At 39.5% G+C, this 16,320-nt stretch overlaps 1 long non-coding RNA gene across 1 annotated transcript; it reads left to right on the forward strand.

Annotated features, from left to right (window-relative positions):
• The first annotated feature begins 3,737 nt into the window (after window positions 1-3,737).
• LOC148190029 (uncharacterized) lies at window positions 3,738-7,067 on the forward strand. Its single transcript, XR_015776154.1, has 3 exons — window positions 3,738-4,134; window positions 5,424-5,574; window positions 6,713-7,067. It is a non-coding gene; the product is annotated as an uncharacterized LOC148190029 (long non-coding RNA).
• The last annotated feature ends 9,253 nt before the right edge of the window (window positions 7,068-16,320 follow it).

Genomic DNA, 16,320 nt, shown 5'->3' on the forward strand with positions numbered 1-16,320 from the left:
TTTGGCTCTGCAATTAGCAATTCAACATATAAATGTAAAACAGGATGCTTAATAATATTATTATTACAATTGATTCAAAGGTCAAATATGTCAATCAACAGCTTGTTAACGCTTGTGTGTGAGTTTGCATGTCAAGAAATCATGCTCTTGAGACTGATGCAGCTGAAAAGATGACACTGAAAAGAAATGGGAGGAGAACAGAGACTGCATCCTCAGCTTCTCTGTGTTTTCTCAGCTCTTTGGTCGGGGTGAGGTCAGTAGCATCACTGTAATGACACTGAGGCCTGTGAGGAATCTGAGAATGCTGAGGGCAATCTGTCCACAGATTGAAGCCAGATCCAAAGACCAGTTTATGAGAGTTTGGTGGTGATCTCAATTAGGAACAGCCAAAACTATCATGTTATATTGAAATGCTGGTGGGAAAACCCCAGGACTGGATTAACATATTTAAATAAGGAGGATAAAGTAAAAGAGAAAACCTTCTGAAGGCAGCAGACTTGCAAGTTTAAGAATTATTTTGCAATGCTGGAGATTTGTGGTTTCCATTTGTTGAAAAAATCCTTTAGTTCTATCAGATTAGCACAAAACACTGTCACAGCAACATTTCCATGAGCAAGATATTGATTTCAGTGTGTGAAGCATTTCTCTAGATTTTCCCATGTCTCTGGGAAACATTTTTTCAAAGTACACTGAAGTATAATTGGCAATCCTATCAGACAAGAAATCCTTTACTGTCGAGGTTTACATAAAGCATGATATTTCATTCACTATGAGAATTAAAACTTTATCTTTACTATTAACAAAACAAAAAACACAAATATTTGTATTATACAGTATTGTATGAAAAATAGAGGGCTTAAATAAATACAACAAACTATTGCTATGTAAAGAAACTGTACAGTGGAGTAATGGCCTCATCAGCAGAAAAAGTTACTCTCTCACTGTTTGTGTTGTAATTTGAGTTTCTCTGTTTTTTGTTGTGGTGGCCAGTCCAGCCGAGTTCCTGTGGGTGTATCCCACTGGCTAGTTATTCGCTGTCACTCTGCACTGCACTCGTACAGCAGTTGCAAGCCCTTTCCTGCAGCACAGCGATAGCAAATTTTAATGTCTTTTATAGTGACACTTATCATTTCAAATGCACAATGAAATTTAACAGATTACACTGGACACAGATTATAGTACTGAGTAACTGTGGGAGGTGTTGAGCTTTATAAACTATAAAGTGTCACAACTGCTGTCAGGCTGTCAGAGGCACACTGGGTTCTCCCTCGCCTGACTCTGATGCTGTCGGGGATCGGGACACCGGGCTCTTGCTCGCCTGACAGTGAAGCTGTTAAATGCTCGGTGGTCACACTCTTATCTGTGTGTGTCTCATTTTAAATGTAACCTATTCTTCCTGTCGATCACTGTCTTTACAATCAGATCAGCCCGTTTCATCCTCTTCGACCTTGCTTTTTCTAAATCTTCCAGACTGGTTCTGACTGAGATGACAAAGAAAACTTTGGACCAGCTAAGATTTTGTTTTATTTTACATCAATAGAGGCTCTGAAAATGCATCATATCATTATGTGAAACCTACATAGTTGTAACTTAATAAAGGAAAACTCTGTTGCAACTTGCATCACAACTTAGAAACTCTTAGACACACTGCTTTAGAAACACTGCCACAACATTAGACATTTCAGATCACAACAATCACAAAAACAGCCTGCAAAATCCTTTAGGGACTGACTAACATCTGTAACTTGGTTTTATCGATATGCATAAAATTCAGTAAATCTCTCTTCCGAAGTGTGGAATTTTCACAACTTTCTGGCTGTAATCTCTGCTGTCTATAACTTCTACACTGTGTGGTCCTCTCTGTCTGTTATACACCCAGGTTAGGAGGTTAGGGTGAGCCTGATAATACTAGTTACTTTTGAATTGTTTGAGCTCCATCCACCGCCTTAGTGGACTCAATTTAAAAAGCTTGTGTCTTCTTTCTTTTATTAGTTTCAGTCAGACATGGTCATTGCTTTTCTATCGCTGTTTGGTTAGCTGGAGACATCTTACATCAGTGTACCGTCATGTTTTCAAAGCGTGATCAGGAGGATGGTGATGAAACTAGATTTTTTTTTCTTTTTTTAAACTACTTGTGTTCTTGTCAAAAACCTCAAAGATTTACCACATGACAGAAGAGAGAGACAAAGAGGGAGGGAAAGAAAGAGGCCAGATGACTGAGCTTTTCTCTGAGTGTATGTGTGAAAGTGTGTCTGTTGGTAATGTGGGGGAACTAAATATTCTTGTGGTTATTCTCCTGTAGGGAAAAGGCAAGTCTATGAAGTGTGTAAGCTGCTCAGAGTCTGTGTGTGTGTGAGTGTTTGTGGGTGGGTGGGTGGTGGTTGTGATTGACAGGCCGTGACGAGGGGCCTCTCATTCCCATCTGCACGCTGAGCTTCCGATCCGACAGCGCTCGGGATCAATCAAAAACTTCCGGGATGGGAATGTTGAGGAAGCAGGAAAACACGACTCGCTTCCCTGGTTTTACACAAACCCAGACAGACAGATAGATCGATCCACGGCCCCATCTCCACTGCTGCTTTAAAACGACAACTGCTCAGTGCTGAATCTCAAACAGTCTCCAAATGAACAGTAACTTTGCTATAACTAAAGTTTACTGCATTGACAACTGCTTTAACAGAACCGTTTTTTCTTTTTCTTTTTTTTTCTATTGATGTGCAATGGATAAACAGAGGGGTGAAGCACTGCTTGGAATTATTTAAAAAAATTAAGATAATAAACAACACAGCACACCAATCACAATGTGAGAGGCAATACTTATTTTTCCACCCTCACAGGGGACCGTCCATTATTTTGCAGCCCTATTTCTGAAGCCCCATAGGTCAGATAGATGTCCGATTCCAAAACCGCATTTCTCGACCAGAACATTATCCCAAAAACGCCTATTGCCCAAAGTCCCATTTCTCTGAAAATAGACACTCCCTGCAGTTAGACAACCCAATCATCTCAAAAAATATTCTCATTGTATGTTTCTGTAAACCACATTACAACTGTCAGCAGTGCTGCGATGAATGTGTGAATAGGTGCAGACACAAAAAACACTTGGTAATAGTGCTCAAAGCACGTCTACTGTGAATGGTCACACGGGTGCTGAAAGAAAGTGGGCAGTGCTTTATGAAAAATCAGTGCTCTTTGCAGCGCTTTCGCATCCAGTGTGAACCCAGTGTAAAACTTATATTGCCATTCTAATTCCATATTCATGTGCATAATAACTAGCCTAAATATTAAATTTGTTATTAAGTATCCCCACTATATCCAACTATATTATGCCTATTATATTTCTGTCTTTTTTTTCATTTCATTGTGTCCCCCACTTCTGAAACCTAATCCTGAAAGCAAATATAACAGTGATATTTAATGTTATGTCATTTGTTCAATTCCATCAAATCTTTGCAAAAGTCATTGTGCAAAGAATCTCAGACTAAAGCTCTATCTGTCGTAGACTTGAGAATCAAGTTGCCTATAGTAGTTAGTCTGTCTTTGTTTCACCCCAGTCCATTTATTATTCAGTTGAAAAGGTTCTGTTTATTGTGTTTTTCTCCTCCTGTGTTCCTGCAGCATTTCCCCTCATTTGTCCATACACAGCTTCTCTGCATCAGCCTCGTTTGTCAGTCAGTCTGCTCTCCTACTTAATCACCTCATTCCCCTCACCTGAGCTTCTCTGCCCTTCTCTTCACCTGCACTTCTTCCTCTCATCAGATTAGTTTGCATTGAGTTTTAAGTGCAGCCTGCACTAAAAAATAACTATGGATAAATGACAATTCGTAATGTAAAAGTTGTCTTTCATACTGACAAACTCATCTTGAATTATCTCCAGTTCTGCACTTCTACTGTTTTCCCCTTTTTCAGCCCATTGTTTTTGTTTTCTGGCCTGCATACTCCTACAGACACTGTAGCTGTTTCAGAAAAAAAAACGAAAAACAAAAAAACTCTGACATACTGGATGCTCCCCGCCCAGCACCAGATGGCAAACAGACAAAGTTAGAAACTAGCTGGTGATTACTGATTTTTAGAAAGCTAAAGAGCAAGATACATTTTGAAGGAGTCTTTGGAAACCAAACTGGAACAAAAGAGGTGTGAACTGGACTTTTTTGGATTTTTTTTGTTGGTGTACTAAGAAGTAATGTATCAATTTAGAATCCCTATACATTATTTCTAAATATGAATTGTGCAGGTCTGATTTTGATCATTACAGACAATAATTGTTTTACAGCAAGTAGCATGTTTAAATTTAAATACTTCACAATAATGTACAATATTATTGAAAATTACATTACTATATCAAGTCTTGAAGCTGATTTTGCACTAAGCTTATAGTTGTACTGTCAAAAATCAATAGAAAAACATAACACACATTCTACTTTGGGTTAAAACATTTTTTTAATTCTGTAATAACTAAGATAAGGTAGAAATAATGCTTTTTATTTGCAGAAGTTAGAGTAAAAACATTTTCTGTTTCCCACACTGAGCTGCTGGAAGCAACATCTGAGGGCTTTTTGGCTTTCAGGGGGTGTTTTTTAGTGCTGGGGAGGTGATTAAAGATCAGTTTACTTCGACCTGACCATCCATTTCGGTAATGCCTCCCATCACCGTAAATCGTCCCTCAGCAAAACACTCAGTAACCTCTTCATGAGTGAAGCATTTGGGATGACCCTGTTGTCAGGACTGTGGGCTCTCCGCTTGATGTAATATAGAAAAAAACAGACTTGGAGCAGATGCTGTTAAGACCTTTCTAGGAAAGTATTTGGCAGTTACTTCAGTGCTTCTGTGTGACTGCCAATGTGGCCGACATTATGAGAATTTAGCTGCTTCAGTAAACCCCTCTCATGTGGCACTTACTCCCCGTAGCTTAAAACAAATACCAAAAAATGATTTGCAGCTGCTAATTAACCCAGCAGGTCAAATGAAAAAGCGTTAGCCAAAGAAGTGAATGCTGGGATACCACCTGCTGCGTAACAGCAAATACAGTCCCAGAAGGCTGGGCCCTCCCGCAGCGTATTAACTTTCATCAATCTACCGTAGAAGAGGTTAATGATGAGGGTTAGACGCACCACACACTGATCTTAGTCAGATCAGTCAGTCCTGCCAGGCTGATGTGGGTGGTGTGTTCTGCTACGTGTATTTATGTCAGTGACAGCATGACATAACAACCTGTTCCCAATCCCAGGTCGTAAAATACCAACCCTTTGTTGCGCCCCTCAGCATCTCATATTGATGCACAGGGCACCCCTTCGCGTGTTTTTGTGACGCTTAGCTGAATACTCACTACCAAATGTTCAAGCACATTCTAGTACAAACTGGACCTCTCCAGTCCGTTCTCTCTCTGAACTCGTCAAACAGCGCCGCTCTGTCTGTGCTTCCAGCGTACGAGCCTGATACCAAAAGCCACCATCCACATCCAACCGACAGCCATAGGGCACTGGGAGGGTCCACAAGCAATGCACATGGGCGGCGTCACTTGAGAACGCGGCAGGACGAAACATGTGCACATGAAACACTGAAGGACAGCATCAGGTAAAAACACTGCTTGTAACCACATAATACAAGAAGCATGAGTGTGTTTATAGTGCGGGAGGGTAGGAAGGTAGATGGGTCCCACAAACAATTGACTTTTGTGCAGGATTCAGGAGTTTGCTCCCCATGTAGATATGTGTGTGCGTGTAGGTGTGTGTGTGTGTGTGTGTGTGGGGAGGGTCTTTACACCTTAACATATGCCCCTTTTTCCTAATCCCAACCCTCTTGACAATCTGTGCTGTTGTGTAAACATAAGGATCATGCTGCTTCATCCCGCAACATGTGCATTTGTTGACATTACTGTAACAGCATCCCGCAGCGTGGACAGCTGACGCAGAAGGATCCCAGAAATGTCATGAGTAGACGCGGAAGGTCACTGATAGAGCAACACCATGTGACATGTTGGGATGAGAATGTGTTGACCGCTCATAGATTTGGCGTGCTGTTTGAATGTACCCCACACTCGTACCGGTATAGTGTACTTTGAGCATTCTGTTTTTTTTACACGGGACAGCGGAGCACCAAGCAGAGTGACTGTCTGATAAACTTAACTGTTGGTTAATTCATGTAGAAACAGAACGCTGAGTGACAGGCTCAGAACAAAGATCATGTTTGGGGTTAAAATAAAAAAGTGTGTGTTTCATAACGTAACGTTATATTAGTACATCACGAGTGTTAGTATGTAAGATATGTAATGTTACTTTAAAACCACATTGACTTTTGGTCACAAAACGACCTGATCTGTTGTCTCCCGGATGAAAGTCCAGTTTTGTTTGATCTGTCTACCTCCCCTTCCTCCCATGATACGCAGATTTTCTTGCTTATTATAATATGTCGGTTGTTCTTAGTGTCAAGTATGGCTGTGGATGGGTTTATGCAGCAGTTAGTAGAAAGCCTGATGTGAGTCATAAACCCGCTAAGGGGCGCGTTTGGTGTCAATCACAAGCTGAGGGCTGAGACAAACTGGCAGTAATCGATGCTCAGGGAATGTAATGAGTCTGAACATAACAGTTCTTCATAATTTGGTATGTGATAATCTATTCCTTTACTACTTGAATGCTTTGCCCTTAATATTGCATTGCTCTAATTGCATAACGTAGGTAACCGAAATGTGTTTTTTTTGTCTAATCTTATACAGGTCAAAGTGTGCAGCAGCCAGCAGCATAAGCAGTCACTCACACAGCATTAGAGACAAATCCTTTAGTGTAGGGGCAGACTAAAACACATTGTGCATACAAGAGGTAAAAAGGGTTTCAGAGAACTGCCAAATCTTTTCAAATACAAACTTCAGTCTTTTAACTGCTTCATTCAGCTAAATTTCTATTTAGTTACGGCACTTACTACTTAGAAATAAAACATTTCAAGCAAAAACAAACTATTCCAGGTTTTTCAGGGGCCCCTCTCCCTGGTTAATCAGTACCACTTTTACACCCACTGCAAAATCCGTGTTTTGATGCCTTTAGTATTTCAAGTTGATATTTTGGTGTTTACTCTTTAACTGTTCATGAACTACAGTAGTGCATTGGCAGTATTTCATATCAATACTGTTTTTTGGGACTCTAAAGAAAAAATGGTAATTAATGAATAATTAACATCATGCAGCACATGCGATGTAAAAGATTATCCTTATTTACTTTTTTATTCTTGTTTAAATTAAAGCATAAATAAATAAAACATTATCAATAAAAATCCATGGCACAGGTATCATCCTGGTCTGTTGTAATTTTTCAGTGAGATCACAAGATGGCAGCATTTAGTTATTTTGTACAGACAGATGGCATTGTTGCTGGCAGCAGTGCAGTTCAAGGCCACTGATGTTCTGTAAAGGTTTTCACTTTGATTCAATATCATTGTTTTAAAAACACATTTGGATAAAGACCATTACCTACTGGTGTTGATGTTAAACCTCTGAGGGTGCTTACTCAAACCAACAGGTGGCAGTATCTAGCTACATTTGGCAGAGAGACGGACATGCGGGGGCACTGGCCACTGATTTGTTCTGTAGGTTACAACATCTGAGCCACACAAATATATTTCAAATCAGTTTCTGATCTTCAACTATTGAACTTTTTTAGGTCACTGTTAGTTCTGTCACAATATGCATCTTAGCAGAAATGTTCACTGTAACTTTTGACTTAGGCCTCATCAATGGGTCAGAGAAAGCTTACATTCTTTGGGAGGACCAGTCAAACTGTGTTGGCCACAGTTTTGTATGAGTAACAGTTGTGACATTAACGTGTCTGGAAGCACTTTAGGCGTCTTTCTGGTGTGTTTCCCGGAGCTTAAGTCTTGTTGCTAAGCGTCGAAAGCTACAATACAGCTTGCTGGCTGGTACTGGACATGTCGGGGCCACGGTGCTATTGAGGCTAAACAGTCGAGGTGAACAGTGATCAATGATAACAGTATTTTGCAATATGACCATAGTTATTGCAACATTGTTTTCTTTTTTTTCTTCAAAACACTATACTCTTTGGAAGCAAAGCACTTTTCCATAACCTTGGGTTGGTGAATCATAACTGCATTGCTGTCTCTGCAGCAATAACAGGGCAACCCGCAAACTATGCTGAACCCAACATTGGTTAAACAGGCCAATGTTGTCACATCCCTGCTCATCATATTTTGCTGCTTTGTTAGAGGACTTTACGTTGCTAAAATGATGTTGGGGGCACCCTTTAGGAATCTATCTTGATGGAGAAGCTTTGGCAGTTAGGCAAGGCAACAAAACTGCTTGGTTATGGTTGGAAAAAGACTGCGGATGTCACTAAAACAACACCCACCTTTAAGTAGTATGAACGTGGTGATAAGAAGGGGTCGGCAGTTAGGCTAAGGCAACAAAGCTAATTGATTATGGTTGGGAAAAGATTGCAGAGAACACAAGAAAACGCCCACCTTAGAGGCACAAACATGACTGGAAAGGTAGAAGTGAATCAATAAAAAAAACACCTGGCTTTGTGTGGAAACACTGCAACTGTTATTGTTGTTTGTTGGTCTTGAACTCTCTCTGAGTCAAAATGCAGTGCTTGTTGGACCCATCAACCTCCCCTCTTAACCATCTGAAGCAGACTTTCATGCTCTAAAACCATGTCCGATGGAACTGTTTGGCTGCAAAATGTGTGCAAAAACGTATGTGTTGGGTCTCATTTCCTTCTCTGGTTCTTTTCAGATGAAGTACGTGTTTTAGGACCTTGAATTCAGCCATTTGTAATGCATAAATAAATGAATCTACCAGCTAGTGCGTCATACATTTCTTCATTGTCTCCTTCTACATGTGTGCTTATGCATATTTTCCTTACTCTGCTGAAGGCTATAATGCTCCACTAAGCACACAGTACTTTAATAAAGTGAATCAAGATGTCAAATATTTGATACGACAACCTCCCTGAACCTGAACATCCCCCTGGACTCCAGCAGATCCCACTGAAAACATTCTCCCAATGATGTGAGAGGTGATCCGCCATAAATAAAGGTTCGTGTTCATTAAATATTTTATGTCCCATGTGATTGACTGTTTCATTCCCATGTTTAGAATTCAGGACGGACGACCTTATATAGAATAATGTGTGTTTTCTGGGGATTTAATATTAGCTAGACCAAGTGTCTGCCAGTGCTGGCGGTCGCTGTGTTTTCATAACCAGGGGAGAGAAGTAGTAACTCTGCCTCTCTGTTTCTGTCTCTCTCAAACACACACACAGACACACACACACACACACACACACACACACACACACACACACAGTGCATCACGGCAGCCAGTGAGTGCTTCAGAGATGTGACATAAAAAACATATTCTGGCTGATAGGCATCCCATCTGACAGGCATGCTCAGTGTTAGAGGAAGGTCAAATGGTGAAGAGGTTTCAGAGGTACTCACTGTAACCAGGTTTTTTACATCACATACTGACCTTTCATTTAAACTGCCATTGACCAAACACACGCACTCAACCCTCTTTAACTTTGTCCACAACTCTGTTGTTGCAGCTGGAATATTAATGGATTGTTCCAAGACTTTGTAAAAGTACTCCTCAGTCTAAATGAAAGATCTCTTTAATCCATTTTTAATTCAAGCCTTTGTTGCAGGTTATAGGATCACAAATTCAAACAAAAATTAAAAGTCTCTATATAGAAGAGCTAAGGGGGATGTGAAGATGAAGCTTAAAGCCGATAAAGTGCAATATGTTCGACAAGTATTGAAGAAGTCCCTAAAGGGAGGTTGAGACGCACAAACACAGGACTTTCACCCAGGAGGCCGATGTTTGCATCCCAAATTCAAGGTTGGCATCTACAAACAAGCTTAGTGTGCTAATATGTATAGCATGCTATGGTAGTGAATGTGACATGTATGTGATGTATGTTGGGTGACATATGAGATGTTATGCTGAAGTATTTATTCAATGCAATACCATGGTGTATTTCTGTTGGATGTCCTGCCAAATTCAGGAAAACAAAATCAGAGACAGCTTAAGGTAGTGAAATGAACATTCAGTTCATGCACATCAGTTCTAGTGGACCAATGGCAGGCTCCCTCAAAATTTGGGATATCTGTGACATTTTGTTTTGTAACGAAAATTCACACACAACAGTTTGTATGCTACAAATCAGCGCCCCGTGAATAATGCTACATCCTTCATGTACACTTACTTAATTAACATAAAGTTACTATGGTTAGGTTTAGAAACAGAAACATTTTAAGGATGTACCTTAAAATGACTCATATGTTTTGACTAAAAGCCTCTGGACGGGGAGAGTCCTGTGAAAAGTCTGTATTTTTGTGACCCGCCAAAAACCCCAACTTGCGTCCTCATGAGACTGCTCAGGGCTGCTTTCTTGTTTAGTCCTAGGAGTGCATTCAACTTGGATCCCAGCATATCAAAATACATTGGATATGTTCGAATTTGGGTGCATTACTTTTGTAGGAAAGAGTACAAACATTTTACGATAACAGTCCATATGGGATCAAACTGCACACTTTAAAACGGACTTTTGCAGTGGTCATCCCGGGGATACCTGTAGTCATGCTGTCTAATCAGCATCTCGATATGTCACACCTGTGAGGTGGACCGATTAGCTTGGAAAAGGAAAAGTGCTCACTTATACATATTTTAACAAACGTGTGATCAAGATTTGAGAGAAATATCAAAGTCTGTAACTTAAATCTATGTGCAAAAACAAAAGTGTTACACTTGAGTTTTTGGTCATATATCATCACTTTTCAAGACCCTGTGTTGGTTGAACCTTTCAAAGACACAGTGAGGCAACGAGTGGATGTAACAGATTCATTGTCAGGGATGAATGAGAAAAGACAGACAGAGTTTTTGACTTTTTGTGACTCAACATGTTGCTGTTTGTTTTAGCATTGCACACAATTAGTTACTCCTGCATCTGTAAAGTCCTGCAGTCTGCCTCTGTCAGACAGCTCGTTACACTTTAAGATGATTTTATGGATGTCAAGATTAGGACTTGGAATTGCAGGGCACACACACACACACACACACACACACACACACACACACACAGACGTAGAGACAAACACACAGCTGTTTTTAATCTCTGCTGCCTTCATTTACAATTATTCACAGCTAGTAGACGGTTTGAATATTATTGACCCACAGGAGACACAAACTCACCAGTTAAATAAAAACCTGATGTGTAGGATGTGCGTCTGTGTACACACAGGCTCAATGGGGCTTTTTAGACGTGACTACTTTTATGCTAAATAAACTCCACTTTAATTCTTTCCAGTGTAGAATAAATCAGCATTTAGCCCATCATGAGACAATAAAACAGTGGGAGCCACAGTAAAATGGATACATCAGGTGGTTTAAGAGAGCTTGTTAAGGCAGACTGAGACACAAAGAGAGCAACTGACACTCCAAGTCTTCTTTCTGCCTAAAAAAAAACCATGAAAACACAACTGTCAAGTGAATTTTGTGTTGTATCTTTATTGTATCTTTCAACTTCTGCTTTATAGAAATATTTTGGATGAAATTAGATGAGCTACTTTTTAACAGTTCCATTTTAGAACTGCTTTTTAAAAATGTTTTTAAATCCAATCCGCAGCTTTTTATTTTCAAGTCAGACATGGAGGTTTTTGGAATTTGCTGTAACTATCCAATCCAGTGATTTTTGTTCCATCCCAAACATCAAATCAGATATCAGTTTTGAAATCAAATCAAGCTGTTAAATATGTAGATGACTTTTATTACAGGTCAGAGAAAAGACTGTTTGTTCCTAGCTGTAAGTCGGCGGTAAATACTGGTAAGAAAACACTTCTGTATGAACAAGTGTTATTTATTTTTAGTGAAATGCCTGGCAGAGTTAGGCTTTTTGAGTTTCATGTCTTTGTAACTTTATAATAACATGCCAGTCCACATTTCTTATGGAGGCCAATCGCTTTCTAATGAGGCAAGCACATTGTACACACACACACACACACACACACACACACATACACAAACACACACACACACTTATAGCGTCTCATTCTATTGTGTTATCGTAGCAGCTGACACACCCAGTACCCCCATTTCCCTCCTGTATAGACTCTTATTCTCTCTCCCTCCACTTCTCCCTTCATCTCTCTCTCTCTCCCTCTCCCTCTCTGTCTCTCCACAAACACACATTTACACACACTTGTACACACACAGGTCATAAGTCAAATAGGGTTTGAATGGCAGGAAGGGAGTGGGATTGTTAATACTGGACCTAACTGTAATATATGATGTGAACTGCTCTCTGTGCCACCGAGATTTATCTTCACATCTCTCTCTCTCTCTTTCTCGCTCTCACACTCACTCACTCACACAAACATACAGACACACAATCTCACACTGTGTGTGCCAACAGCTTATCTTCTCATCGGCAGACCTGGGTAGCTCCTGGTCACCTTCCTTCCTTATTATGGAGGGACTTGAGGTGTGTTGTACTGTACTGTATGTGCGTGTGTGTGTGTGTGTGTGTGTGTGTGTTGGAGCCTCTACAACTGTCCCACCTTTATTTCCTGGTACTTCCTGGAGACTAAAACAAAAACCAAACAAATAAAAGAAAAAAGGAAGCACTTCAATGGTGTAAAATAAGACTATACAAAACAGGCCAACTCAATAAGTGAGTTACTATGATTATTTATGGATTTTTTTTCTTATATGTATAAAGACACAGTCTGGTGAGTGTTATTGCCAGAGTTTACATTTTCTTCCATACAGAAAGTGTAGCCAAAATCAAGACAATCCAGAATGAATTTATCTGTCAGATATACACACAACATCATCTCTCAGAAAGTAATCCTTTCATTCAGTATCAGTTTCTCATTATCTCTGCAAAACCCTGACATCTTGTCCCCATAACACCTGTACTATCAGTGAAAATCAATAAATCACTGCTCAGTTGTTCAAATCCTCACAACATAATCCATGTTTGAAGTTAAACTCACTTCACGAAATCAATAAATTATTAAGGCTGTATGATCCAAACTAATAACTTCTTTGAGGGATGAGTTTTACACAAGATATGAAACAGTCACCAGTTGTGTAACAGAAAGGAAAAGCACCAGAACAAATATTTCCATTTAAACTGAGTCACAACATTATCCATGTTGAATAATGACCTCGTCATTTTTTAAATGTTGAGCAACTGTATGAACCTCTAACTCAGTGTCTCAATCAGACCGGGTTTCCTTTTTAAAGAGATTTAAGGCCACATTTTTTTTCTTCTTTTTTAAAAATTTCTCACTGTGCACTATTGAACTCCCATCATCAGATTCCAGGCAGCCGTTTGTACATCCTGTGTGGAGTTTTACAGGCTGCCTGTAAACCCTTCATGAGCATATAAAACTCGACTTTATTGACATTCAAGAAAAAACTTGCTATAGCTGAAACTGACACATCTCAGATGACACAGGAGTTCTGGAAAATCATTGCTCGATGGATCTGATTGTCTCCCTGTCTTTCCATTGAGATAGTTTGTGGCATTATTTAAATTATGATCAAAATCCAACTTCAAATCATTATTGTGACTGCTGTTTAGGATTTATAAAGGGTGAATAATGAAAAAAATCTCTCCCGTCAGGATTCGTTATGTTGTGATCGCAACAATTCAGCCAATCCCTCAGCTGATCTTTGGAAATCAGCTGTTGCTGCCCCCCACCCTCACCATCCCTACCATCACAAATATTTTAATACTATTCTAACTATTCCTATACCTACAAAAAGTGAAGCATTATAATACATATTATTATGCAACGTAACGTAACCTATGTAACCACAATTCTTTTCCAGAACTTAAAAATAAGTGGCAGGGGAGCTAATTAGTGATAGTGATGGGAATTAAAACTAGTTGGAAGGAACCGCATCTCATAGCTCCATTTCTTTCTGAGAGTGATTTGAAAGAACAGCACATCAGGTTTTTTTTTCTTTTTGAGGGGGTGGGTTTTAGTAGGTTTCATTCCTACCTATATTTTGACACTTGGGCAGAAGCAGGGCAGCCTTTCTACCTTGCACCTTGTTGCAGGGGGGCAGCGGTTATAGGTTTAGGCAAGAAGACTACCTAGTTAGGGTTGGGAAAAGATTAGGATTGACATTAGTTATATCAATTGATGTAACTAACAACTAATGTGAATTTAACATTCACACTTACAGTGTTTCCTGGGTCAAAGTCCTGTTGTAGCATTCACCTAAGTGGACTTTCTCACTCTTTTAACTACATTTGTCATTCTAACCATCAAATAATGACCGGGTCGGGTTTACTTTGGATTTGACTGAAAGCCTGGTGCATCTAAAGAGTGCATTACGGGTCTGTATTTGATACTGAGGGCCACTGACCAAGCAATTTTTGACGCCCTGGAAGTTAGACCAGGCTGACATTGTCCATGCAGACCACATACCTTATATAATACTGCAATACAACAAGCATCTGACATTTGAAGCACCTCTGTAATCTAATTTTAATCTAATTGACATTTCCTTCAGGAAAAATAACAATTCAGAAAAAAATGAAATTTTTTCACTTTCACTTTGAAACATGTATGAGATAATAAATGTATGTGTGCTTGCGTGTTCGATACTTGAAACTGGATCTTAGTTTATTTTGATGTCTGACTCTGTTGGTGGGACAAAGAGGCAAAGATACACACATTAAAAGACACACAAACACACTCACACATTAGCTGGGTTGACATGAGAGGTGATGGTGCTTCAACAGCTAACATTCTACATCTGGAGTGGATTATGAAGTATATCAACCTCTGGAGCAGCACGTCCTTTCTACACACACGCACACAGACACAGACACACACACACACACACACACACACACACACACACACACACACACAAACATCAACCTCTGCTCTGCTGCACTTGGAGCAAAAATGCTAACACACACACACACCTGTGGTGCCTGAATGATTGGCATGCATGTGTGTGTGCGTGTGTGTGTGTGTGTGTGAGTAGAGCATAAATCAAGCTGAAGAACAGAAAGACAGATAGTGATACAAGAGGAGACAGAAAAGAGAAAACCTCACCTTTCTCTCTCATCCATGGCTATCAGATAAAGGTATACAGTGCTCATGTCAGATTTGGAATGTGTGTGTGTGTGTGTGTGTGTGTGTGTGTGTGTGTGTGTGTGTGTGTGTGTGTGTGATTGAGAGAGACAGTCAGTTTGGACGGTTTGACATTTCTGCCAAACCTGCACTATCTATATTTATACAACATGATAAAACTTTTTTATATGCATTAAATAAACAAACTGCAAATTAAGTTTGAGATCGCTGTCTGCCAGAACCCTGAAAACCACAGAATCATACCCAGCTGACAGAGCCTGACAGTGAGTGGATCAGTTTTAACTGCTGGGTTGTTCAGCAGTGAAAAGCATCAGCATCTTAGTTTAATTTAAAAGCTGATGGATGTTTTCATATTTGCATGATGTTAACCTTCATTTGGACTCAGCCGTGTGTGTAGCCGCAGGGAGGACGACTCATTCCTGGAGAATGTCCAGGAAGGAAATGAGGAGGAAACAATAATATGGTTCGTTTTTTGATAACATGTCCATAAGAGAGACTCACAGGTCTTAACTGTCCAGGATCCTCTGAATGTGGTAATACTCCAATAAGTTAGTGTTGTGCATTATTTGTATTCAATCTACAAGAGCATTTTTTCTTTTATTCCAAGAAGAACCAGTATTTTGAAAGTTTACACCCGCAAATCCCATTTTCTTTAAATTACAGTGATTCTTAACATATTCCAATTTAATAGTATATAGTTGAATGTATCTGTCCTAACAGTCAGCTACAGGTTTCAGTTTATTTTCCATTAAACAATGTACAGCTTATTGCATGATGTAATCAATTACAGTGTAAATACACTTCTTTTTGAGATTATCATTGTGTAATAATGTTTTTAATTTGAATTGTATTGTTAAGAGTTGGCTGTGAAATGCATAGCTATGACAAGAATCAAACCCAGAAGAGGAATTAAAAAAAAATAGGAAAACATGAATTCGATAATGCCTTTAGATTTAAAATGCAGCTGTTGCCATAGGAATGAAAAGACCGCCTCCAACTCTGTATCCATGATGCCATAGCAAAAAATGAGTTGACTCGAGTTGAATTTAGCTGTGGCTTTTATCTTACGCCCCATATTTTACCATTGAACTTTTTAGACCACTGAGTGTTTATTTTCTGATGCTGAGGTGAATTAAGACTAGAATAACCTCAGTATAACATGCACCAGAACAGACAAACTAATGTTACAATATA

The sequence above is a fragment of the Plectropomus leopardus genome, chromosome 3, assembly GCF_026936395.1.
Source record: "Plectropomus leopardus strain MGB_pleo_1.0 chromosome 3, ASM2693639v1, whole genome shotgun sequence".
Lineage (NCBI taxonomy): Eukaryota > Metazoa > Chordata > Actinopteri > Perciformes > Serranidae > Plectropomus > Plectropomus leopardus.